We start from the raw sequence: 13,512 nt of genomic DNA on the forward strand, positions 1-13,512 counted from the left end.
GAGGGTGAGTCCTGCTGCAGGACCTCAGAAGCAGGGGAACATGTCATTGCAAATTTGGTGACATCTCCCTATATTACTTCTTTTCTCCCAGAATATACCCCTCATTAAACTACAGTCCAGCTCAACTGGACTGTTGGGAACCAACTCTAGCCTCAGTTGGCATTCACAGCCCTGCACATCCACTGCAGAACCGGGGCCGGCCTTTACATGACTCAACTGACAAGGCAACCCAGCAATGGTGAGTATGGATAATTTTCCTCAGACTTAGCCATAACCATAGACAAGATGATTATTATGATTCATATGTCCCTAAGATTTCACATTATGCCAGTGTAACTACAGGTTATAGTGCAGGTTGTTGCACTATGTTCCAAAGTACTCTATATTTACCCATACCTGAAAAAGTCTTTACTACATGAAAAAGTCTTTACATGAAAGATTCATCTTTCAGGTGCTCAAATATCAACAGAGGGAGATAAATATGAAAAACCAAGGCATTAAAATGTCCTAAAGAGGACATACTCATCCTTTAATACCAAAGTTCAAAGAAATACTAACAAAATGTTGACCATATATGTTAAGAGGATGATTATAAAGATCTTCAAAGATATACCTGAGATTAAGTATAATCAGGTAAACAAAATTAAGAAATTCAGCAAAAGGAGAGCCTAACAAAGGACTACAGACCTTAGAAATAAAGAACTCAAAATGTTCTTTAAAATACAGTCTAAAGCCTCAACAGCAGACTCAAGCAGAAGAAAGATATCTGAACTTTTAAAAATAATCCCATCCAACCAAAAAGAAAAGAAAACTGGAGACATACTCCAAAATCTTTGGAAAATCATTAAATGAGTCAATACTCTACTTTTGGATGTCCCAGAGGGAGGAGAGAAAAGTAAAGGCAAAAAAAAAAAGAAAAGAAAAGAAAACCCTTTGCAATGAAATGATCCATGAAAATATGAAAATTTCCCCAGTGTAGAGAAACACATGCCCCAAACCCCACAGAGAGACAATCAGAAAAGCTCTTCACCACACCCTATTGCAGTCAAATGTCCCCAAAATTATAGCTCATGGGAGAAGTCCAAAATCTGCAAGTGAAAAGCACTAAGCCATATTTGAAGGAATCCCTATTACACTAGTAGATATTTCCACAGAAATTTATAGGCGGGACCTATAAATTTAAAGGAGAGAATGAATTATCAGTCCAAGTTCTGAAAGTAAATATGGGAAACCAAAAATACTTCACCCAAAAAAGGTATCTTTCATAAGTGAAGAAATAAAGACTTTCCAAGAAGAGAAAAAAACTGACAGAATTTATCACCACCAAACTGACTGACAAAAGATGCTTAAAGGAGCCCTGCATGTGGAAACAAAGATAACCACCATCACAAAAACACAATAACGTTAAAACCCATGGAATCCCAGCTATATCTTGGCAGCGAAATACGGGGCAAACAGAGACTCTATGATGGACTATGTCAATCAGTGGATTCTTCAACGACCTCACCGTGCTTGGAGTGGCAAGACTGGCAGCGATTCATAACTGGTGAACTATCAAAACCACTTGAGCAAGAACCTCAGAGCATACCCTACATGTAGGACCTGGGGAGGGTGGGAAATTGGGTGGGCCTTCTCCCTTAATACCCCCCTTTAAACATGAAGGAAACAATTTGGAAAAAATAATAGTCTTACCCACTTTCCTGTAGCCCTTGACCCTTTTTACCCTAATTAACTACGTAAAGATTGTCAAAATATATATAAAAAAAGAATAAATATTTTTAAATAAGAGATTGCAGTTGATCAATGATCATCTTAAATTAGCTTCCACAATTAAAGGATATAGATAGGATACATAGAGCTGGGGGAAAAAGAACCAATGGTATGGTTTATAGAAGTGTCTTCAGCAACAGTCACAAGTCCATCAGTCTGCAATTTAAGTGTATCATGACATGTAGGTTAGACAATAGCTGAGAATCCAGTATCCTATTATCAAGATATACTTGTTTCATTTTTTATTTTTTATTTGCACTGCATCTTCACTTCCCACTCAGTATTCTAGTTTTCATTATATAGCTCCTCTAGATGAGAAAAAAATTACACAGACATGCAAACACATGTTTACCTGTATATCTATTGAACTTGTATTTTGCATCAAAGTTGCCTTATATCAAAAAGAGCAAATGATATTTTCCCTTTGGGATTGGCTTATTTCACTGAGCACAACTGTTTCTGCCTAATACCAGTTTGTTGCAAATGGTAGCATTTCATTCTTTTTAATGGATGAATAGTATTCCATAGAATAGATATATCATAGTTTCTTTATCCATTCATCTTTTGATGTGCCAAAATACCATATTGTTATTCTACTGTAATAATATAGGAAAAATGGTGATGTAAGATGCAATGAGGGAAGGTGGATAAAAAAAATCATATGATCCAATAGATGCATAAAAAGCATTTGATAAAACAGAACATGCATTCTTGATTTTGAAATCCTTTGAGAAACTAGATAAAGAAGAAACATTACTTTAAAGCCTACAAATGACAAACCTACAGCTAACATATGATCGAATATGGAAAAGATGAAAACATTTCTTCCTGGATCTAGAACTAGGTCAGAATGAACACTCACATTGCTCTTATTCATTACAGTACCACAAGATATTACCAGAGATTGGACAAAACAATGAAAGAAAAGGTTCACAAACAAGAAAAGAAGGAGTCAAAACATCCCAGTTAGAGATACATTGTTCAATTTATAGGAGAACCAAAACAATACCCAGGAGACTATCAGAATGGATAAATTTAGTAGTGTTTCAGTAAATATTCAACAATCTCTTGTCTATAAAAACAACAAACTCATAAATATCATTAACAATTACCACAAAATGAAGTAATGCCTCAGAACAAATTTAATCAAGTATGTGAAAGACCTCTATAATCAACATAACCAAACTTCAACAACAACAACAAAAAAAAACCTCAAATAAGACAGACAAAAATGGAAATAGTGCCCATGTTCATGGATTGGAATAAACAACATTTAAAATGTTCGCATTACCCAAAAAATATTCAAACATAATCTCTACAAAATACCAATGATACTCTTCTTAGCGGTAGAAGAAAAAAATCTAAAACTTGTAAGGAAACAAGATCAGAAAAAGCCAAAACATTTGTGACGAAAATTAATTGTAGAAGCATAACAATTCCTGACGTAATGACATAACAAAGAACAAATAACTGAAGTCATTATGGTAATGGCCGAAAGAACCAGACACAACGGAACAGGCAAGAGAAATGAATTCGTACATCTATAGCTAACTGATTTGCAATAAAGGTGCCAAAAATGTTCACGGCAGAAAGGAAAGTCTCTCCAGTAACTGTGGCTAGAAATATCGAACATCCAGGAGATGAAGACTGAAACCCAAGCCCTACCTCTCACTCTAAACAAAAAGGAACTCAAACTGAATCAAAGACACACTTACATCTTCTAAATCACTAGAAGAAAACAGGAAAAAATACTTCAATTGGAACTGGAAGTCAGTAGGCCCAACAAACTAAGCCAAATACCGTATTCTCTCTCACATGTGAAAGCTAAAACATTTTCTATCTAAATGTAGAATTGTGATTTATAAAATACTGGAAACGTATAAGGAAACAGAGCAAACTGAGAGTTGATAACAAAGCAAAATGAGATGCAATATATTTTTATGTTCCATAATATACACAGAACAACCCTGATAAAAGTGATGACCAAATAAGATGATGGAAAAACTATCTAGTATAACCGACATATTTATGCTAGCTGTCACTGACTGGGCAAAGGGGAAGCCACTGGAGCGTCACTCATGAGTACAGCAGAGTTTTCACTGAATCCATTCCTAAATAGGTGAAACTGCAACTTTGAGCTTCTATTCTGGTTTGACCACCCTCACTTTCTAGGTTGGACAGGTTAACTTCCTGATGCCAAGCTTAAGGTAGCAGAAGAAAAGGGTACTCATTAGGACAAACCACGGCCTGCTTCCTCTTGTTCTGCCTCCCTTGTTAAACAAAGGGAGAAAGCCAAGAATGAAAATATACTGACCAGTAACTAAAATTACTAATTGCCTCAAGACAAGTAATCCTAACTAAAGATAAGCGATGGAGCCCTTGTGTTAAATGACAAATGTTGTAAGTGTACATTACATTACAGATCAAAATTTACCGCTGTATTTATTAGTAGACAATACTGAGCAGCAATAACAACATTAGAAGTCCACTAAGGTTTTGAAAAAACAAAAAACGAACTGACAGCTAGATAGACCCAGGGGCTGGGGTACGGCGGACTTGAATGAACATGACTACAATCAACAGATCTTCCTACCTGAGCAACAATCCATAACTGCTCAGCTTCAAAAACCATCTCCAACAGCAAGCAGTGTAACAGAGCTACACAGTATATGCAAGCCCAAATTATTTGCTACATATCTGTTTGTCTGAAATTCCTATTTAGCTAAGCATTCTCTAATTTTCTTTGCATGAAAATCTTCCCTAATCACCTATCACAGGAGAATTCACTAGCAGGAAAAAAAAACAGATGACCACATAACTTTCTGACAAACATCACGATTCTAGTGTGTTAAGAGACCATTTCTCTATCCCTACATATTCTGCCATTTACTCATCATACATGAATTGAGTAAATGCTACATGGCAAGAACCTTTCAATTTCTAAGGTCAGAGCAGTGAAAAACAGAAACTTCCCTCCTCATGGATTTGCATTCTAATGGTGAGAGAAAGACAATAAAGAAAATACCAAAGCTGCCAATGAAATTATGGGTAGAATTTGGTAAGAGTTCATTTGGTATAGGACACACAGAAAAAAAATGTCTAAAACGCAAAATACTACAGGGAAACAAGAAACTGACCCAACAAGATCACCAAGGTAAAATTTTCCTGAAAGAGAAAACATTAAACACATAACAAACATGAAACAAAGACTCCAGAATCAAGTTCCAATTTATAACTGCTTCATGGAGCTCACAGTCTACAGAATTACACAATAAATAAACACAACCACATGTAACACGTAAAACAATGATAATTTTATATAGAAAATTAATGTAGGTTGATGTAACAAAAGTAACTTCATGAGGTTCTAAAAATTGAGGAGTTCGGAATGACCACCCACCGTCTGAGTGTCTGGCTGCCCCAGATAGGGCTGCTTCTAAAAGATGCAAGAAGATTAAGGGGACCAGGCAAGCCTGCTGGAAGGAGGAGAGCAGAGAGGGCTAGACTGCAGAACAAACACACTCACGTCCTGTCATTTACACGGCTCAGCAGAACTGAAGCCAGAGTTACTTGAAAAAGTTAAAGCTACTGTGAACCTTACATAATAATAAGTGACAGAGAAACTGCTGAACCCAAAATGCTAAGGAAACTTAATTTGCAAGATATACGGAATAAAGAAGATAAAGGAAGAACTGACGAGAAAGAGATTTACAGAGCAGGAACGACGAAACAGAGAATTTCTCCTCGCCTTATCTAAGTTTCACCCTCGACTTTCTTCTTTAGCTTTTCTCAGGCTGTTTTATTTCAATACTTACTTCCTTGCTCAGTTCTCAGAGTTTGTTTTTCCTCCCAAGATCCAAACACATTATTTATTAAACACAGTAACACACTGGCCTGTCAAATTCAACTAGATCAAACCACAACTCATTATAACTGTCTTCCCATTCCTGGAAGAAAGAAGTAGCCAGTTGCCATGGTACAATCCCAAAGCTATGTTTCACTGTTTCCCTTCCTACAGACTGTAACGTAAGAGTCTCTATAGACACCCAACCCTACCACCAAAACATGGTCCCTAATTCCATTTCTTTTAACTTCCTAACACTCTGACTTCCACCCTGCGCTATAAATCACCTGAATTATTACAGCAGCAACCTAAATGGCTTCCTTTCTTCATCTCACTTGTCCTCTACACTCCTAAGAACTGCCATTACGTAAGGATCTGTGAAAATGCAGTATTTAAACAAGACACCAAAAATGAGAAGTAAACAGCACAAAACTGATGTAGGAGAGCTCAAAACCAAACAAACATGAGATGGGAGAACAAATAAACCAGGAGGCCACAGCAAGGAGTTTGTTTTAGCATATGTGCAGTTAGTAACCATAGAAAAATCTACAGACAGAGAATCAAAATAATTCGAAAATTTAAAAAATGGCAAAACTAATTCATTTTCATTTGCAGCTTAATTGGTTGCATTTCTCTGTATAAATCCTATCACTGATATCACCAGCTATGACTACAAAGGTGTTGGTCTGCCTTTCCAATTTTCCATGACTCTACTCTTGTATGCTGTGCTGGGATATGAGGTTAGTAGCAAACTGAGAAATAAAAATTGTATGGTTATTACAATAGATACTCAGAAAGCATTTGATAAAATACAATGCCCCTGCATGATAAAATCCTTAAGAAAATTGGGTATAGAACAAACATTCTGCAACACAATATATGACAAACTAACAGCTAGTATCAAACATAAGATGGGTAAATACTGGAAGCATTTCCATGAAAATGCAGAATCAAAGATGCTCACTCTTATCACTATTATTCAATACAATTCTGGACATTTCAGCCACAGCCACAGGAAAGAAGAAAGCAAGCCAAAGGGAAAGAAAGGGTTACAAACTGGAAAAGAGGAGACTGAACTGTAGCTCTCTGCACATAACCTGACTGCACATATCGGTAAACCAAAGACTCCACAAAAAGACCCCAGGAACTCATGAGACTTACATGAAGTTGCAGGATATACAATGAACTCACAAAAATCAGTAGACTGTATATACACAAAGATATGGGCAGAGACAGGGATTTGAGAAGGACAAAATGGACCTGTATCATGGAATTGTAAAATAAATAATTTTTTAAATGGGCAAAGGACATAAATAGACAATTTTCAAATGATGAAATATAAATGGTCCATAGATACATGAAAAGATGATCAATATCATCAGCCATTGGGAAACATAAATAAGAACCACAATCAGGAGTCACCTCACTTGAGCCATGATGACAATTATCCAAATATCAAAAAATGAATAAATGCCAGTAAAAAAAATGGGGAAAAAGGTTTCCCAAAACATGGCTGGTGGAATGCACACTAGTACAATTATTGTAGAAAACACTACGGAGATTCCTCAGAAACCTGAAAGCAAATCTAACACCTGACCTGACCACCCTACGCCTGTGGATTTACTGAAATGAAATGAAATCAGCCTATGAAAGAATTATTTGTACTCCCAAGTTTATTCTAGTTCATTTCACAACAGTAAGATATAACATCAAATCAGATATCCATGAACTGATGACTGGAAAAAGAAAGTGTGGTAAATACACACCATGGATTACTACTCAGCAAGAAAGAATAAAATCCTGTCCTTTACAACAAAACAGGTATAATTTTAGATCAATGCAATTGATGAAATAAGCCATCACAAAGAAACAGATGTATGTTTTCTTTTTAAACATAGTAGTTAATAGAATATAGAAAAAATATGTAGGAATAAAACAAACATCTTGTGATTTGATTGTGGTTTTTAGCACTTGTTTTTCATGAACTGTTGAAGTATCCCTGAATTCATGACATGGTACTACAAAATACAGATTGCAGTAAGGAAATTCTAATGATGGATAACCACTTACCAACAATTACCCAGAAAAAAAAATAATGATAGCTTAATCAAAAGTAGTGATCACAAGTTGAAAAAAGGATCATTCTTGGCTATAATTAAGAGAAGTGCAAACTAAACATACAAGCTTCTATCCTGAATAAAGCAAAACAGGTTTGGGTGAAGGCAGAAGAAAACTTTGGTCTTAAAATTTGAAGTGTCTGTGGGAAATGATCAGAAAAGAAAGAGTGAAAACAGAAGTTTCCTAGAAAAGAGGAAAATTCACATCTGAGTTAATCAAAAGGTGACGAGCTGAAGTGAATAAACTATAAGTCTGAGAATTTTCAAAGTGAAGATGAATAAGCCAGAAGATGAAGCAAACACAAAGATATTTGGACTATTTTCCTTGAGTGATGCAGTTTGCACACTTAGGCATTTTTCTCCGGGCTGCACCTGGATATATTGTAAAATAAATTTATAGACATCTTTTCTTCAAATTACTAAATTTACTCCTATTGCGCTAAGGAATGGAAGCCCTTATTTAAAATGCAAATTGGATACCAACACCATAGGTCTCTTACATATAATTAATTTACCACTGTGTTTAATAATACCTTCTCAGGCTAAGTAATTGAACCTTAGGGCTAAAAAATACGGAGAGAAATCAGAAACTAAATTTAAAAAATTAATAAAACTCTGCGGAATGCTACCTAAATATTCTAGTCCACATCTGTCTATTTCAGTACAAAAACACATAATCAATACATTTCCCCTAAAACAAACTAAAATTTCTTATTTGGAAGTGTCAAGTTCATTTACTTGGTGTCAAAGCCACCAAGTAAACCAAATTACACAATGAACCCTTCTGATATAAGGAACCCATTAGATAGTATTTTAAGCCATCATCTCAGTTAGAGATATTATTATCAATCTCCCTAATTCCAAAGTGTGCCCATTTTAATTATCCATCATTATTCAAAAATTAAACGTATTGACACATACCATCCATTATGATAATATCACTCCTTACCAAGCAATTAGTACATTTCATTCATTTGACACTTAAGAAAATATTGGGTATACTGGGATATAAAAAATGCCACACTACTGCCAATGCAAGTGACTTCTCCCATTTTTCTCATAATAATTCCCATATGCATGTAATATAAATTTCTAAAGATACTAAAGAGAAAACTTTGCAAACCAAGTGTACACATTTATGTTCCTAATTTTCCTGCTCCAAACTCAGAAATAATTAAATACGTAACAGTAACAGTAGATACCTTTGTATCTATGATTACTTTTCTCTTTTTCCAGACAATCAGGTTTTGATATAACGTTCCTAACACATTTCTCTTATAGAAAAGAAAGAGCTGGAAAGTGGTTCCTTCAAATGTAATATAGCACATTACAGCAATCAAAACCATTCCAAATGTGTTTGTTTGAAATAAAGAAAATCGGGTCATCATGTGAAAACTATTAAATGCCTTTATGAACATTCATTGCTCAAACTTAACTAACTAAAAAGAATTTTTTTTTGGCCTAACACAATGTTAATTCACTCCCGCATCCAATTACTCCTCTAACTTTTCTCACACTCTGCTATTCTGATTATCTGTCTTTTATGGCCTAACTTAAGCTGTTCAATCACTTCTGAGGAAATCAATTCATTCTTTCGGTAAATCAACACAAATGACACTTTTGAGCATCACGAGGAAGAGCCTTGCAAGAGAATTGGTGTACAACATGAAAATCAAGCTCAGGGCCTGGCAGCGTGGCCTAGTGGCTAAAGTCCTCGCCTTGAACGCGCCGGGATACCATATGGACGGTGGTTCTAATCCCGGCAGCTCCATTTCCCATCCAGCTCCCTGCTTGTGGCCTGGGAAAGCAGTCAAGGACGGCCCAAGGCTTTGGGACCCTGCAGCCGTGTGGGAGACCTGGAAAGAAATTCCTGGTACCCGGCTTCGGATCGGCGCAGCAACGGCCATTGCGCTCACTTGGGGAGCGAATCATCAGATGGAAGATCTTCCTCTCTGCCTCTCCTCCTCTCTGTATATCTGACTTTGTAATAAAAATAAATAAATCTTAAAAAAAAAAGAAAGAAACTCAAGCTCAGTACAGTCTGAGCAATGCTAGTGTTATCCTCAAAACAATATTAGTCCAAAACATGGCACTCTGACTTCAAGTTGAGAAAGAACAGGAAAGAGCTTTGCTCTGAAGTTTCCATACCCAAGTAATTGTCTTCCATCCCCTTCCTATTATTTCATCGTTGGTTTATATTTTACCAACTGAAATTACTGGACTTCCAGGGGATAGAAATTTCTACACGCCACATATACACACATCAATCTTCTTAGTTCATGCATAATACAAGAATCTCAATTCTACATAAAGTCAGCCTACAGAGACTTTATTCTTAGAAAACCATCATGATCACAGTGACAAGCTACATAATGATGCTTTCGTGACCCCATTGGAGTACAAAGGGGCTGAAAAAATCCTGTCACTAGTGACATCATAGCCAGGATGACACTGTAGCTTAAGGCAACTCTCACGTGTTTGTGATGACACTTGTGTAAGCAAACATGAGTCACCAGCTGTCTAAAAGTACAGCACAGGCAGTTCAGTATAAGACAAAAAATAAAGAGAATTGGGGAGTGAACTAGCGGATTGAAACAGCTTCTCCCTGTTGCTGCATGTGTGTCTCTCCCCTGCTCATTAAAAATGAATAATTGACTTTTTCTATGAAACAATAATAAATTAAGATATCAAGCCTTAATGAAAGTTCAAATGGAATGTTTCATTTGTCCGATATATCCTATACAACCTTTATAGTTTAGGAATACAGTTTTAACACAGAAAACCACTCCAGACATCAAGAAAGCTGTTATGATAAAGCTGTTAGTCAATCCAGCCCAACTGTCAACAGTTCTCTGTTCAGTCCTTTGAACAGAATCATCTTCTCTTCAGAATCAACGTTTTGGGATCAAGAGTTGGTGTCACATTCCAATTTGGTCTTCTTATAGTAACAATTAAGTAACAGGAATTCTCCCGGTTCTTGTCAAAAGCTCATTTTAAATCCACCATAATAGGATATTACTTACCTTTGTTTTGTTGATTTTTGTTTTTACTTTCCTCAATTTTAGCTTTCATTGTGTAGGGTTCAACATGTCTTTTTGTTGTTGCTGTTAAATATTTATTCTGAATTTTAATTGTATGCTACAATTTCATAGAGACTGGGTTCCTCTCCCCCCCACAAAATCTCACCCCCCAAAAACACGTCTTTTTCTTATCTTGGCCCAAAAGATACCAAGCTAGCAGGTCTTAGAAATATTCTCATTACTTCTTGGCATTGTCACCTCCCTATATCCAGCAAACAGGTATCAGAATGAATCTTTGAAATAACCAATATTGCAAAAGACTATTAGAATTATTTGAGAGTCTCTGGAAAGGCTCCTAAATTGAACTCAATGGGTTCACTCAACCTAGTTAAACCTATTTTGCTACATTAAGTTTTATTCAAATATATTCAAAACGTTCACTGAAGGGGAAAAAGAGGCCAATGTCTTTGTAAGAAGCAGTTTAGTTTGAATAGAGAGGCAAATTGTAAATTGCAGGGTTACGTTAAAGGAAAAAAAACTGATTCATTGGTAAAGACCAATTCATCATGGAGGAGCAGGACTTGAATCGAGAGAAGGAAAGAGGGAGGGAATTGGATCGAGTTCAGTGGTTGGTTAACGAGAAAGGAAAACAGGAATTAGTAAAGCCTTGGTTAACCAGGTAACTACATACAGATAAGAAACTGAACGCTACAGGATCTTACTGTGTGGAAAAACAAAGAGTAATATTAGAGTGCTTTGTGCCTACTTTTTTTAATCTTGTGTTTTGACATGAGAATATAAGTTGAAAATTAATACATAAAATGGAAGAGGGAAGGAGCTTGAGGCTGTACAGAAACAAGCATAATAAATTACTAAGAACATTCTCAAAGTAGAACTGAAAATCATGTACGTGATCTAGAGCAGTGCTTCCCCAGCTTTGGTGTGTGTCCTCAGGTGATCTTGTTAAAATCACTCAGCAAGCCTCATGTAGGCCCTGAGATTCTGTGTTGCTAAAAAGCTCCCAGGTAGGACCCTGTGTTGCTAATCTGTACTTTGTTTTTTGAATAGTAAGCAAATGTTAGAGAAACATTCACTGATCATAGCAATAGTCACTGAACAGGATAGTACACACTATGTCATGACAACCACAAAACACCTGGTTTGAAGCAAACAGCCAGTCAACACTCGTGATTGTTTTTGGATGTGATTTGTTCACCAAGGCCCATGTGTTGGGAACTTGGTACCCACATGATGATACCGAGAACTTTCAAGTGGGGATTATTGGGAATTCAAAGGAGATTTTCCCTTCCAGAGCAATGTAATTCTAGTGTGAACCTTTGATACACTTACTTGAAAACATTTATTCATTTACTTGAAAGCAAGAGTTACACAAGGGGAGTGTGATGGTGAGACAGACAGGTCTTCCACCTGCCAACTGATTGCAGTGGTCAGAGCTAAGCCAGCCCAAAGCCCAGAGTCAGGATCTCCTATTGGTTCTCCCACAAAAGCCCTCTTGTGCTGCTTTCGAAGGTGCATTAGCAGAAAGCTGGATTGGAGTGAAGTAGCCAGGACTCAAATCAGAACCCATATGGTATGCCAGTATCACAGGTAGCAGCTTTACCACAACACTGTCCACCCTTAACCCTTAACAGTTCCCATGACAGAGTTAACACTAAAGCTTGAGGAGGGCTCCCCTCAGCTCTCTGACTTCCTCTATGGATAAGCAGTTGCTCATTCCCATATGTGTCCCTCCCACTGTACCCACCAAAATGTGAAATATACACTAGTTGGGGCCAGTAATGTGACACAATAGACTAATCCTCTACCTGTAGTGGCAACATCGCATTATGGGTACTGGTTTGAGTCCCAAGGTCTCCACTGATGACCCAAGGTCTTGGGCCCCTACACCCACATGAAAGACCCAGAAGAAGCTCCCGGTTACCAGATTTAGACTGGCCAACCTCTGGACATTGTGGCCATTTGGCAAGTGATCAGCAGATGGAAGCTCTCTCTCTCCTTTCTCTCTCTCTCTGTCTCTTTCTCCCTCTTAAAAGTAAAATAAGTAAATCCTCTTTAACAATCATATTAGAATATATAATAACAATTCCTTTTGAAATTGATTTATTTTACTGCGCATAATGGTCTCTAGTTGGGACCATTTGATTGCAAATGACAGAATTTTATTCCTTTTGGCTGAGTAGTATCCCAGGGAGTCTACAGACCACAGTTTCTTTATCCACTCCTTTTCTGATAAGCATCTGGGTTGTTTTCATTTGCTTGTTATTGTATGTAATATGTATTATTGTAAATATGCAATATCTACAATATTGCTGCTTTGCTGCTATAAATATTTCAAATGCCTTTTTCATGTACAGATTTCATTTCCTTTCAATATATTCCCAGAAGTGGGATAGTTGGGTCATACGGCAGATCAATTTTGCAGTTCTCTCAGCACTCTCCATACTAACGTTGCTAGTGGTTGTACTAGCCTACACTCCCACCAGCAGTGAAGGAGGGTATCTTTCTCCCCACATTCCCACCAGCAGGTGTCATTTGTAGAGTTCTGAATGTAGGCCAGCCTTACTGGAGTTAGGGGGAATCTCAATGTGATTTTCATTTGTATCTCCCTGACAGCTAGAGTGCTTGAGCATTTTTTCATATGTCTATTATCCATTTGAATTTATTCTTTTGAAAAATGTCTGTTTGTTTCTTTCACCTATTTCTTCACAGGATTGTTAGTTTTGAAGTTTATGAAGCTCTT

The 13,512-nt window shown here is 36.8% G+C and overlaps 1 protein-coding gene across 1 annotated transcript in view; it reads right to left on the reverse strand.

Annotated features, from left to right (window-relative positions):
• GPC5 (glypican 5) overlaps positions 1–13,512 on the reverse strand; it is a 487,184-nt gene that overhangs the window by 403,537 nt on the left and 70,135 nt on the right. The window lies entirely within an intron of this gene.

This window comes from Ochotona curzoniae, unplaced genomic scaffold, assembly GCF_017591425.1.
Source record: "Ochotona curzoniae isolate NIBS_2020 unplaced genomic scaffold, NIBS_Ocur_1.0 contig_64, whole genome shotgun sequence".
Lineage (NCBI taxonomy): Eukaryota > Metazoa > Chordata > Mammalia > Lagomorpha > Ochotonidae > Ochotona > Ochotona curzoniae.